This window comes from Engraulis encrasicolus, chromosome 8, assembly GCF_034702125.1.
Source record: "Engraulis encrasicolus isolate BLACKSEA-1 chromosome 8, IST_EnEncr_1.0, whole genome shotgun sequence".
Lineage (NCBI taxonomy): Eukaryota > Metazoa > Chordata > Actinopteri > Clupeiformes > Engraulidae > Engraulis > Engraulis encrasicolus.
Genome location: NC_085864.1, coordinates 17,671,995 through 17,686,994, shown reverse-complemented (window position 1 = coordinate 17,686,994; position 15,000 = coordinate 17,671,995).

Below are 15,000 nucleotides of genomic sequence, written 5' to 3'. Positions count from 1 at the left end.
AAATCCAGAATTAGGAAAGCAGAAGGTCCCAGGCACTCAGAGGTAAATCAGTCCGAAGAAGGAGGTATATTAAAAAGCCTTTATTATCTGTGGCTACTCATAATTGAAATTAAAATGCCAACATGTTTCGACCATCTATAGATATATATAGGTCTTCATCAGGGCAAAGCGTTTTAATTTCAATTATGAGTAGCCGCAGATAATAAAGGCTTTTTAATATACCTCCTTCTTCGGACTGATGTATTTGGAACAAGGTATAGGCTACATCAGATTTCAAGGAGTGAAACTGCTGCAGTGCCAAATAGACACCCGGCTTCACTCCTTGAAATTAATCTGCCTTGTCTTTCATCATTGTGTTGATTTGCCACTGTAGCAGTTGCACTCCTTGAAATCTGATTTATACCTTGTTCCAAATACTATTTAATACATTTTCTACAATCCAATATGCCTTGTCTGTCATCATGACACCACCTATTTTTTGTCAGGTCACAGGCAAAGTTGGTTAAAACTGAGGTTGCCTACTTAGACAACAGAAAACTATCACCGCAATTTCAGTGTTTCATTACAGACCTTATAAAAGTATCCATGTGTTAATGTTAGATCTACATAAGTGGGGATGAACTGATGTGCAGAATGCAGTTCCTAATATGACCACCAGATGGATTTACCGACATAATAAATAGAAAGTAAACCCTATATTTGCTACCACATGTGCCATGGACTCGGTGGACAACTTACCAGATCACCTCGAGGTTTGGATAATGTGAATAAAATGAAATTGTATTTGTATTGCATCGTTGGCTAGGCCTGCTTTTGTTTATGCTTTTAGTGTCATCTGTTTCAAGAGATAATAAAATAACATGATACGGCATTTGTATGCCTATAAACACAGGAGTTTATGCAGTTAGGATTACATTAACATTAGGCCTACATTAGGCTACATTAGCCTACATTGCATTTAGCTGACGCTTTCATTTATTATTTCTAGGCTATGTAAATAAAAATAAAATCAAATACTGGAGCTCACTGCATCGTTGGGCAGGCTATGGCTGATGTGCCAAACCACGTTAAAATGAAATACGCCACGACATTTGTGTAGGCCTACTGCATCTTAAATGGTTTGGGTAGCCTACTTTTTGTTTGTTACCCTACTTTTAGTGTCTGTTTCAAGAGATCGGCCAAATTATTTGAATGTTCTGCAAGCTGCTTTGAGCGAGAGTTTATTTTCTTGCTGTCAAACGAAAGCCATCAGAGGGGAGGAACAAGGGAGCCGTTGTAGCCAATCGGAGACGCCAAACGCGGTTGGGCGCAATATCGTCCTATGTTTCGCAAACTCGCCTCCAGGAGCACAGGATTATGGGGCAGGAGTGGCAGCATAGGATGTGATATGGGGAATGGAGAGAGAGAGAGAGAGAGAGAGAGAGAGAGAGAGAGAGAGAGAGAGAGAGAGAGAGAGAGAGAGAGAGAGAGAGAATATGGGGAGAATTTGGGGGTAACCGAGAGCATGTATGTGTATGCTGCGGTATATGTGCAGGATGTGTGACTTGATATCATACCCGACCACAATGTCCTTCCAGGTCTTTGTGACAATCCTCAGAAAAAAAGATTATAAACCACAGTGTGTGTGTGCGTGCGTGCGTGCGTGTGTACGTGCATGCGTGCGTGCGTGCGTGCGTGCGTGCGTGCGCTTTATGCTATGTACTGTATATTTGTTTCTTGTCTGTCTGTCTTTATCTGTAGGAAGGAAAGTGGAAAGAAATACAGAGTGATAGAGTAGATGGAGAGAGAGAGAGAGAGAGAGAGAGAGAGAGAGAGATGTGTTCAGCTAAATGCCATATAGCCTGTCACCAGCCAACAGTGCAATGGAGCGTGAAGAGAGGGGGGGGGAGCACATGGGGTGGAGAGAAAGAGGAGGAGAGAAAGAGGAGAAGGAGAGAAGAGGAAGAGAAAGAGGAAGAGGAAGAGGAAGAGGGGAGTTGGCAAGGAAGAAGAGAACCAGGGACACCAGGACACAATATACAGCTGGAGGTCTTCAAGGGGTAGCATGGAGCAGCTCCAGTCCAGACCCAGGGAGGGAAGGGGTACAGTCCACTGGGGGTTGGAGGTCAAAGATTATGGAGGGATAGATGACAGGCTGTGGGACATGAAGATGGGCTGGGAGGGTATCAGCAGAGGGGTGGGTGGGGGGTAGGGCCGCGCACACGCACGCACACGCACACACACACACACACACACACACACACACACACACACACACACACACACACACACACACACACACACACACACACACACACACACACACACACACACACACAGGGCAGTGACAATGATAGTGACAGTGAAAATATAGAAACATCCCTGATGCTGATTGGAGAGATCGATGGAGAGAGGGAGAGCAAAAGAGGGGCGGAGGGATAAAAGGAAAGCTTAGGGAAATAACAAATGCAACTTATCAGCCACTGCCCTACGATGCCACTTGAAGAATACCAAGAACATACACATGCACACTCACACAGATTTACTCACATAGACTTACTCACACACACACAGAAATTCACACAACACTCTCTGCCTTCTCATCTCTCTCTCTCTCAATCTTCCCACTCTATCCCAAGCACGCACGCACGCACGCACGCACGCACGCACGCACGCACGCACGCACGCACGCACGCACGCACGCACGCACGCAGCCTCTACCCTCTGAGCTCCATGTTCGCTGGTAGATGTTGATTGAGGCTGCTGGCGGGAAGATGAGCCGTAATCAACTCCACATCAGGCCCTGTCAGACTGCTCTACTCTGCATGTTGATTCCCCTCCTGCCGACTACGCCAAAAGTGTGCTTCTCTCTCTATTTCTCTCCCTCTCTCTCTATCTCTCTCTCTCTCTCTCTCTCTCTGCCTCCCTCTATCCTTGCCTCTCCTGCCTCTCTGGCTTGGCAAGCTACAAATCTATGCTTGACTTGAGCAGGGCTGGATGGATTTAAACATAAGCCTCGTAGCGGAGGCCCTACATCGAGGGCTGGATGCTCGTGTAAGCACATCAGTAGGAACCAGTCACCCCCTCTTCTTCTTCATTCTCATGTCCTCTCCTCTTCTGTGTCATGCTCACCACTCCTAGGTCCTAACTCTTGTCTCCTGTCCTCTTTTTTTAATCATATTTTCTCCTCTCCTATCTATCTTCTTTTCTTTCCTCCACTTCTCTGCCATTCTCTCCTCCCCTCTCTACTTCACTCATTTTGTTATGGTCTTTCCTGCTGTGTGCTGTACATATTCACAGGAGTCTGTGTCAAAACCACTCATTTCTGGCTTGTATGACAACTGACTGTATGTTATGTTTTTCCTATCGATCCCTCTCTATTTAGACGTGCAGGTACAAATGCATACACACATATAACTCTCTCTCTCTCTCTCTCTCTCTCTCTCTCTCTCTCTCTCTCTCTCTCTCTCTCTCTCCCTCTCACCCACAAACACATACAGTATATATGAAGACAGACACAAACAGAAATAGAACATCAACAGAACAGAGCAAATGCACACTCAAGTAAAGAGAAGCGCGGACTTGCTGTTGGTCAACAAAGCGTGAACTATGACAGCGAAACAGTGAGAGAGACAGAGAGAAAGAGAAAGAGACAGAGAGGAAAACAACAGCCATGTGTTGCGGATGAAGAATAGCAGGCAATGGTGATAGCAGTGGGCAAGGAAAGGAATGGGCAACACAGATAACCCCTACAGGTCCCAGCAGGCATGTCTGTAGGCTGGGGTTACGCAGGGCTGTCAGCCTGCAACCACAGAAGCAACTGTGGCGGGGAAAAAACATCACAAAACACAAAAACACAACACAAGCTGTGTCTCTATCTGAGAAATAGATGCTGCTGTCTTGTAGAGTTTTATAAGCTGGTGTGTTCATCTAGAGCTCTTCAATACAAACGCCACAATCACACAAATACTGAAATACTGTAACACACACACACACACACACACACACACACACACACACACACACACACACACACACACACACACACACACACACACACACACACACACAGAAGACACACAGAAGACAGGCACACACAGAGACACACACACTATAACACATACAGATATGTACATACGCTCAAAATACACACACTTTTCAAACACTTCTTCTTTACACAAATCCTGCATGTGCCCCAGGTAGATAGGAGGTGAGATTTGTGTTCAAGGTGACAACATTATGCAATAGAGGAAACAACTTGTGGCTCACTTTGTCTTACTTGAACAGGACAGGACAAAGTGTGAACCTCCGGGAAAAAACAAACAAACATATGTTTGAATCGGCAATGTGGGAACAGTCACGACACGGAAATCTAATTTTTTTATATCCTCTTTTCTCTGACAGGGAAATGTTTATTTCACCCCCGTCGCCCACTGGTAAACACATTTGGATCTTTCTATTTCGGTTCTGTTCAGGTAGGACATTGAAGTACATATAAAATGGATATATTGCCTTGAAAGTGAGTCTGGATATTACAACAAATACATACAGAGAGAACACACACACACACAGACACACACATGCGTGCGCACTCGCGATCAGGCAAATATTGGTCCACCCACTTGAGGTGGATCAAAAGCACTTCAGAGATGCTTCCGCTGCCTACATAATGTCAGTGATGAGAAGGTCTTACTGTATGTCTGTTAAGCTAATGATAGTACAGCCTGAATATGCACTGTGCCCAAACAGGTTCCTGTTAGCCTCTCCGCTACGTGTTTGTGTTTGTGTTTTTGTGTGTGTGTGTGTGTGTGTGTGTGTGTGTGTGTGTGTGTGTGTGTGTGTGTGTGTGTGTGTGTGTGTGTGTGTGTGTGTGTGTGTGTGTGTGTTTGTGTGTGTATGCGTGTGTGTGTAGCGTGTGTGTGTGTGTGTGTGTGTGTGTGTGTGTGTGTGTGTGTGTGTGTGTGTGTGTGTGTGTGTGTGTGTGTGGGTGTGGGGGTGTATTTATCGGGGTAATCAACTCCTATGTTAATGTTGTCAACTGCCGCCAAGAGTGGCGACCCCACTCAGAGTAGGCTGAAGATGTTTTTCTCAGGGCTCAGTCCCTCATACACAGCCCTTTGCCCCCCACTCATCACCCTCCTTCCACACTCCCCCACTTCCATTCTCTTCAAGTGCCCCCCAGTGAGGACCTCCAAGACAGGGACAAGGGTAGTAGCATCCAGAACCCAACCAGTGGGTGCATTAACCCCCCATTAACCACTCCCATGCACCCCTCTTCAGGCCTCTCGTCGTCCCCACGTCCTGCCAGGGATGGATTATGGCTCCATGGGCCCCTGGGCCAGAAAGAAAGAAAGCCCCCACCCCATGGGGTGTTACTAGTTTCCAAAAGGTTTTAGGCCTTATGCTATGCTATTATGCTATTGTCCCCCAAGAAGATATGAAAATACATACAGGTGCAATATTAACACAATATGAAAATGGAATATTGTATGAAGGCTCTTGGGCCCCTGGCCTGGGCCCGATAGGCCTGTGCAGTAATCCATCCTTCCGTTCCTTCCTCCACTAACCTCCCTCCATCCTGCCCTACTTCAGTCCTCATCAAGTGTCCCCCATGAGGAGCTCCAAGGCGGGGGTGGGAGTGGGGAGAAGGGTGGCAGTCAGAGCCCATCCAGTGACTACTTCATTACAAGCCTCATGGATTAAGCTGAGAGGGGTAGAGAGGGGTGCGGTGCGGTGATGACATCCACGCAAGACAAGTCACTCTCATTAATCCACTGCTCCGCTCTGATAAAAGAAGGGCGGAATGTTAAGGACAGAAAGGCTAACCAACGGGGGACTGTCAATTGGCAGGCTTAAGCAGCGCCTGGTGCTCTCATCCAATAGAAGGCATCTGGAAAGAACGGATAGGAAGCTTGTCGCACAGAGACACAGTACTTCCTCATTCACTGCTTCACCCACAAACACACTCAAATATGCCATTTCTTTCATACACAGACAGAGGCACAGGCACAAGCACAAGCACACATAGACACACACAGAGGCACACACAGACATAGACAGAGACAGACAGAGACGTGCACGCACATGCGCACACAGACAAGCACAAGCACACTCACACGCACATACACACGCACACACACACACACACACACACACACACACACACACACACACACACACACACACACACACACACACACACACACACACACACACACACACACACACACACACACACACACACACACAGCTAGATATGAGACTGGCTGAGTGGCAAAGGCGGGGTGAAATAAAAAAAGGGGTGTGTGGGGGTTAAACGATCAACTGGTGTGGCATCTGGGCGGCTAACTGCCCTGGTCCTCGCGCCCGCCAGCAGCACAGGAGAGGATTAATGGCTGTGGATTAGCATATTTATGTGAGACCCTCTGAAGTGGGAGTGCAGTGTGCCCTCCAGGAGCCAAGTGAAACCATCTTTTACCACCAGCCCCCAATCTATGGCTACCATGACCCTCCGGAACCACACAAATACATGCCCACAAGCACATTCATACATACACGCGCACCGCACGTACGCATACAAGCGCACTCACGCATGCACACACATACACACACACATGCACGCGCACGCACGCATGCACACACAAGCACATGGACACGGACACATCATCAGTGGAGGATAGCAAAAGCCAAAATGAGAAGGAGGACAGACAAAGTAAGAAAGAAAGAAAGAAAGAAAGAAAGAAAGAAAGAAAGAAAGAAAGAAAGACAGAAAGAAAGAAAGAAAGAACGAAAGAAAGAAAGAAAGAAAGAAAGAAAAAAGCAAAAGAAGTCCAGAGCAGAGAAAAAAAACGCTGGTTGGACAAAAGCATGCTGTTCTTTCATGTAAAAAGGCAAATTTGTCCGCCATTGCATCAGCCTGTCTTTAAAAAGCTCCTCAGTGATGTCATAAAGAGGACTAGCCAACCTCTGGCTTACCTGCGGCAGTGAGCAGTATGCGCTAGCAGGGAAGGAGGAGCTCCGGCAGGAGCAGAACAAAGGGGTCAGTTGTCCTTGGCCCCGGGAGAGAGGGCCCCAGAATTGGGTCCTCATTACATTAAATGAATTGAGTGCTGGGGCCTTTAAGTTGCTTTTGTCCTGGGCCGGTGCGAAGCTGTCAGTGGCCCTGTGTGTGTGTGTTAGCGAGTGATGCCTGGCTCCTGTTGGCTGGACAGCTATAGCGCTCCTGGCATTGACATCAGAGTAAGAGAGAAAGGCCGCTTTATGTTTACCCAGAGACCCATGCACACAGCCCACGGAGGCTGAGGTAACCAGCATGACATCACCTTCTGCGCTCAGCCTAGAGACGGGAAGTGAACGAGAGAGAGAGAGAGAGAGAGAGAGAGAGAGAGAGAGAGAGAGAGGTGTGAGGAGTTAAAGAGATGGACTGAGAGAAAGAGAGATAAACAAAGGCAGAGCAACAAAAAGAGAGATAAACACCACAAAAAGAAAAAGAGACTTGAGATTAAATTTGGAGAAAAAAAGAGGGGCTGAGAGAGACAGAGAAACGAAGGACGGAGGAAAAGAGGAAAACAGGGACTGTGTGGTGCTACTTCAAAGCTTTCATGTTTTTGTAAAAATCAGTTCGATCAAGTGCCTTTGAAGCATCAATCAATCACCCAGCCGACAAAGTCCCTAACTGATCACAACGCAAGATGCCAGAGGCAGGAGGCTCCCATCTGAAGAAGACTATTTGGGTGAAAATAAATCACATAAATATATCACAATCACTGTCTTATGTATGTGAGGGCAGACAAATGTTCCTCCCATGTTTTGAATACAAACAAAGCACTATATAATTGACTATATTTTTCACTTTCCGTAATTTACACAATTAACTATATCAGTAAGAAGATTTTTTTGTAATGCCATTAACATTGGGAAACTGAATTTCACCATTAAAAAAACATGCATGTCAATATGCGTCTACTGAAGCAGATCATAATACTCTCTATGGGATTTTAACATAGGGCTGTACTCACTTTTGTGGGTGCATGTTGAGACATTCATGGCTGCATTTTTAATTATTTTGAGTGAACAACAAATTGAAGCAGTTGTATAAGTCTTATGCTGCCTTAAAGTGATTTTTCCATGTAGTCCCATGAAAATATATATCGTACTTACAAATCTGCAAAATATTGATGTTTTTACTCACTTGTGTAACACTGTATGTATGATATCATTTCCTTGTCAAATTTCACTTGGATGTTGACTTCAAACGAAACCTTGTACTTAAGCGAGCCTTTTTGTATCAAGACAAACTACTGCCATTCTCTTTGCCAAGAGCAATTTTTGAGTTCATTTGTAAATGTCCTCATTATCCCCCAGCTGAAGAGGAAACAACCCTCAAGAGAATGACACAATTATGTGCTCGCCTCTCCAGACAAAAATTACCCTTTTAATTATCCATGATGTTTATTTCAATCCAATACACCTGGTCAATAAATCCAACGAATCCAATGTCCATATTAGCATTCTTGACAGGAAAAGAGGTGTCAATATGATTCCCATATGTTGACTTTTAGTGGTTATTTTTTTTGTTTCGTTTTGTTATTTAATAGAATGCGTTAAGGAACAGGGAGGAAAAACCCTTTAAACCATGATACATGTACTGTATAACGTTGTAGTGTTTTGCAAACAAACTTACAACTGCTAGATATATGTAAGCAGCAAAATCAAGTCCACCAGTGTGCAGTGATCCTTCTTTTTTTCCTTTGGATTACTGATGACTGCACTGCACCAGCACCTGGAACCTGGCTGTGCATAGTAGTTTCAGATCTTTGAGTACTAGATATATGTAACTCATTGCTTTATATCAATAGCGTTACTAATATTATTGCTAGAATAAGGCATGTGGCGGGTATTAAATGAGTATATTGGTACAAAATGGAAGAGTCATCCAGTGCAGTAAGAGGTAGAGAGGTAGAGTAGGTGAAGCGTGTCAGGACAGAGTGAGGAATCTTCTAACAGTGGCAGTGTTCAACACGGAGCACCTGAGCCCATGGGTAGCCCAGCAGCAGAAGCCTCATTAAAACATCATGTCGCTGGACACGCACACGCAATGAGAGTGTGAGAGAAAGAGATTGACAGAGAGAGAGAGAGAGAGAGAGAGAGAGAGAGAGAGAGAGAGAGAGAGAGAGAGAGAGAGAGAGAGATACAAATACAGACACAGACACAGACACAGACACACACACACACACACACACACACACACACACACACACACACACACACACACACACACACACACACACACACACACACACACACACACACACACACACACACACACAAAACAAAAATCTTTCATACGCTGTCTCAAACAGGTGCAGAGTCCCTTATGATGGCATAGTGAGGGGGTAACCAGTGAAGTGAAGTGGCAGAGCGGTTGGGGGGCAGAGTTGGCCACTCCTATCCTTAAACAGCCAGCTGAGACAGGCCTGACAGCAGACAACCTCCTCCAGGTGCACATCAAGCCAGCTGTGGGTGGCACTTTCACAACCATAAGGAAGTGCATGGACTCACACTGATACACACAAATTCACAAAGATATACAGTAGCCTACGTATGCATGCACACCCACAGTGAAATTTGCAGTTAAGTCAACACTGTTCTGAGCAATTTATGTATGATCTGACTGAGCATAAATACATGTATATAGTGTTAAATTCAACTCGAGTATTGAATTAAAATTTTGAGAGTTGGATTTAGCACTACTTTTGCGCATGTACGGCCTCACAGTGTTAATTAAACTCTAAAAACAGTAAAAAATGAACACTAAAATCGAGTGGGACCATATGTGATAAGAATAGTGTTGAATTAGCACTGCAACATTTATTGTGCACTTGCTTGAATACACACAAACACGCACACCCACACACCCGCACACACACACACATATGCAGGCACGCAGGCACGCACGCATACACACACACACCACAATGTGGTCACAGTTATGTACAGGGGATATGTACATTGAGTACTTACACCCCCATAAAAATGAAATATAAACTCTCTCACATGTGCAAATGAACACATAAACAAGAATAGCCACAACTGTCTCCCACACACACACACACACACACACACACACACACACACACACACACACACACACACACACACACACACACACACACACACACACACACACACACACACACACACCTCCGCCTATCTTCTCCCTTTCACTCTGCACAATGCATCCTTAACAACAGTTGGGTTTTATAATGGGACCTTTTCTACATTATTTAAAAGGCAAGGCTTTTAACTGAAACACTAAAGCATCCTCCAAAGAGACGTCCTCCTCCACTCATATTGCACCCATTATCCAGCCATAACTACATCAGGCACCCAGCTCTCCAATTATATCCTCACAGGCTGCCTGTGTATACTGTATTCATATTGTGCACAGTCTTAGGCAGCCAAGCTACACAGTTCAGTTCAGTTCAGTTTGGTTTATTTGAAAGGAACAGATATAGACATCAGAGAGGCTATACAAACCCAACAGAATAGCATCATAGCGTTTACCTACATGTATAGCCTTGGCTAATTTCCAATGCCTGTCCCTAGAAGGGCTTTTATAATCAAATATAAAAAGCTGTTTTATTTCAAAGCATAAAAAAATATAAAAATTCAGTGTTAATTCAACACTTGGAGAGTACTTTAGGACTAAATACACTATAGAAGATGCTAAAGGTGTACTGTGTAGGATAGAGGCCAGTATAGGTATTGCAACTATGCTGCTCATTGACACTGTGCTGCCTATTGCCAAATTTGATCTTTCCATGAATATTTTTTACAAAGTAATAAACTAATATTTATTAGTATGACTAAAGTACAGTACGTTTTGCAACTAAACATGTCAATTTCTGGAAATTCAAAATGGTGGACATGGTGGAGAGGATCTCCCTTTTCATGTATGAAAAATGCCATATTCCCAGTCATAATGATACTTGATGGTGGTGGTAAATGTTCATGGAAAAGGTAACATTTGTGAATAGGCAGCATGAATTCTGGAAATAAACGACTACAGATATTACACAGTGCACCTTAAAGGTGCATTCTCGAGATATTTCTGCATTCAAGGTTTGTAGGGCTTTATAGTGTTTTCATTTACATATAGGCCTACATATGACTTGTGTGACATGCATTTCTGCTGCTAACAATGTGAGACTACTGTACAAATATGGCTGAATGGTCTGTTTGCATAGACACTGACCTGATGGCCTAGAGCAGTGTTTCCCAACCAGGGGTACGTGTACCACTAGGGGTACGCGAGCACACTGCAGGGGGTACTTGGAAAAATGGTAATTTTAACAAATGCATGGATCATAGTCACACTGGAATAGAAAAAAAGCAATGTAAAACATGAGTTAGGGGGTACTCATGGTACAACGAAAAGGCTTGGGGGTACATGAGACACAAAAGGTTGGGAAACACTGTCCTAGAGCACGTTTTATTTTCTCTATATATCAGTATGTCGGTATAGACTGTAATGTTTCACTACTCCTTGGCTACGCTGTGTTGTGGCTACGTGTTGGCTATGGTAGTGTGCACAGTGTTTGTGAAAACTGTTCCAATTCATCAAGAAAATAAGTGTGTGTGAGATCCCAACGCCCTTAGATTCCAGAGGGCGCACATTACTTAGAGTCAGTCCATTATGTTTGACTGTGGGTGTGCTAAGGCCACCTGAATGGCAGTGCATGTAGAGGAGTGGAGGCTTTTGTGCATGTTCTTGCCTTTGTAATTCTTTGAATATGAAATATAAAAGTGGGAGCTATGAGTCATACAGTTGGCAGAGGAAGAAGACACACACAAATAAGTGGGTCAATGATGTTTTAGTAGTGGCACACGTCAGGCTGGTGCAACCAGAGCTAATGTCACTATTGTATGGATTAAATTATATTGTTCTGTTTGCCGTACTTTAATTGGTAACTACTACTTATGGGCATTAGCTGTGGTTTTACCACCTGACACCTGAACCCCACAAAAAATGATGGCACACACACACACAGACACAGACACAGACAGCCAGACACACACACACACACACACACACACACACACACACACACACACAAACACTGCACACACACACACACACACACACACACACACACACACACACACACACACACAGACATAGACAGACACACACACACACACACACACACACACACACACACACACACACACACACACACACACACACACACACACACACACACACAGCACCATCATACAACATAATGCACTGTACAGGTACAGAATCCTTTGGTGTGTATGTGAAAACACACACATGTACACAACACTACAATATACACAGCACTACAACACAACTTCTCTATACTCTGACATGTGCAAACACACAGACACATGCACACACACAGACACAGACACAGACACACACAGACACACACACACACACACACACACACACACACACACACACACACACACACACACACACACACACACACACACACACACACACACACACACACACACACACACACATGGCCTGCCCACTACACTACTCTAGTTAAGTGTGGAGATATTAGTATGTAGGTCACCACAGCACATCGCCAGTCGTAGGGGCAGAATCCCCCAGCATTCCCACCTATGATGCAGTACACACAGTAAAGACCCACACGCACACATGCACAGTATACTGTACATGTACACACATACACGCACACACATACACGCACATATTCCCGTACACACACACATGCACGCAGGTACGCATGTACGCACGCACATACGCACGCACACACACACACACACACACACACACACACACGCACACACACACACACACACACACACACACACACACACACACACACACACACACACACACACACACACACACACACACACACACACAAGGTGGGGATGAGGGTTTTGAAAAAAAATGATGGCAGGGAATAGACACATACACACAGAGGACGAGAAGACACACAAACACATCAAGAAAGAGCACTATCAACAGACACACACACATAGACATATACATACTACATACCCACAGCGGTACTAGTATCTACGCCTCAGGTATTGAAAAGGCTGTGTATCTTGCCATGCATCTATGATGCAAGCACACAGTGCTCCGCCTTGCAATGCTTGTTTAACCCTTGACCTTTTGACCTACAGTGATCCATAACTAACAAACCTCTCAGCACCTTCCACACACACACACATACACACACACATACACACACACACACACACACACACACACACACACACACACACACACACACACACACACACACACACACACACACACACACACACACACACACACACACACGCACCCTATCCTTTCTCACGGACGACTTTCTCGCCCGCTTGCTGGCTAAATGTAAATATCATTTTTCAGGCAGCAGTGGCGGAAGCGAGGGCAGGGTAATACCACAGCGAGCGAACACACCAAGGCGTTAATATTTAATAAATGTGTACAGCCATAAAACACAAACTGACAATTTAATTATATGCCAATGCGTTTGATGAATGGCATCGGAGCTTGTGCATCTAATTTCACATTTAACAATGAAATCAATACCTGCATTAATCATCCGCGGGGCCAATCATTACTAACCAGTGTGTGTGCGTGTGCTGGGAAACCGACAGGGGGGACGACAAAGGGATCAGCTGTCCCGGGCCCATGGAGAAGGGAGGGCCCAGACTTGGGTCCTCATTACATTGCATGTATTAGGTGAGGAAGCCCTTTCAGCTGACTGTGTCCTGGGCCCTGCCAAAGCTGTCACCGGCCCTGTGTGTGTGTGTGTGTGTGTGTGTGTGTGTGTGTGTGTGTGTGTGTGTGTGTGTGTGTGTGTGTGTGTGTGTGTGTGTGTGTGTGTGTGTGTGTGTGTGTGTGTGTGTGTGTGTGTGTGTGTGTGTGTGTGTGTGTGTGTGTGTGTGTGTGTTTGGTGAGAACAGGAATGTTCATAAACACCATACCATATGATGGGACATAGAGGCTGAGGGGCTGATTGGAGTTGTGTGTGCGTGTGCGTGCGTGCATGCTTGCGTGCATGCGTGTGTGTGTGTGTGTGTGTGTGTGTGTGTGTGTGTGTGTCTGTGTGTGCTTGCGTGCGTGCGTGCGTGAGAGAGAGAGAGAGAGAGAGAGAGAGAGAGAGAGAGAGAGAGAGAGAGAGAGAGAGATGGAGGGCGGGTGGGAGAGGTTTGTTGCAGGGGCATCATGGTATGGCGAGGGAGCTTTGTCGTGTTGTTGTCGGTGACAGAATGCCATTCATCCTAAGTGGTGCAGGGGAGGTTGTTTCCTGGAGTAATTTGACACATTGCAAGCGTAAATTTCTGCTTCCTTGTTTGTTTGGGGAAGCTGCTTTGAGCCAAGTGCTGGTGCTGGGTGGCAAATTCAATTTGCTGCGACACTAGGGGAAGGTCTCACCGCAACATACATGCACACGTAAACACACACACACACGAATCGCCCTAAACCCAAACCACAAATCTAGTCATATTACACGTATGTACAAGGAGGCTGAGAAATATGTTGAGGTACTCAGCCACACAGAGCGCAGCTGAAACCATTATTACATACAACCACCAAATTAAGGCCAAGATAGATGGCCCAGCACTGAGCAACTACAGTCCTTTGGTCAAGAGAAACACATTAACCTTTAAGAGTGTGGGTTTTTGAGCATTCTATAAAAAGAATGCGTTCTAAAACAATGCAAGATTCTACAATTCCATATTGTATTGAATGACACCCAGAATTCTATAGAACTTTCACTGCCCGAACATTCCCGTCACACCGGTGTGACGGTACACTCTTAATATTACCATAACCTCAGAGAGGTTTTCAAAGTAATCCACTGAAATATAGCCACAATTTAAACTTGTGGTTTAGCAATGGTCAACAGACCTTTTGGCACCTGCAAACACACAAGGCCAAACTATTTCTGACTGACTTAGTGACATTGAATCGCAAGCACCTGACTTACAAGCTCAATG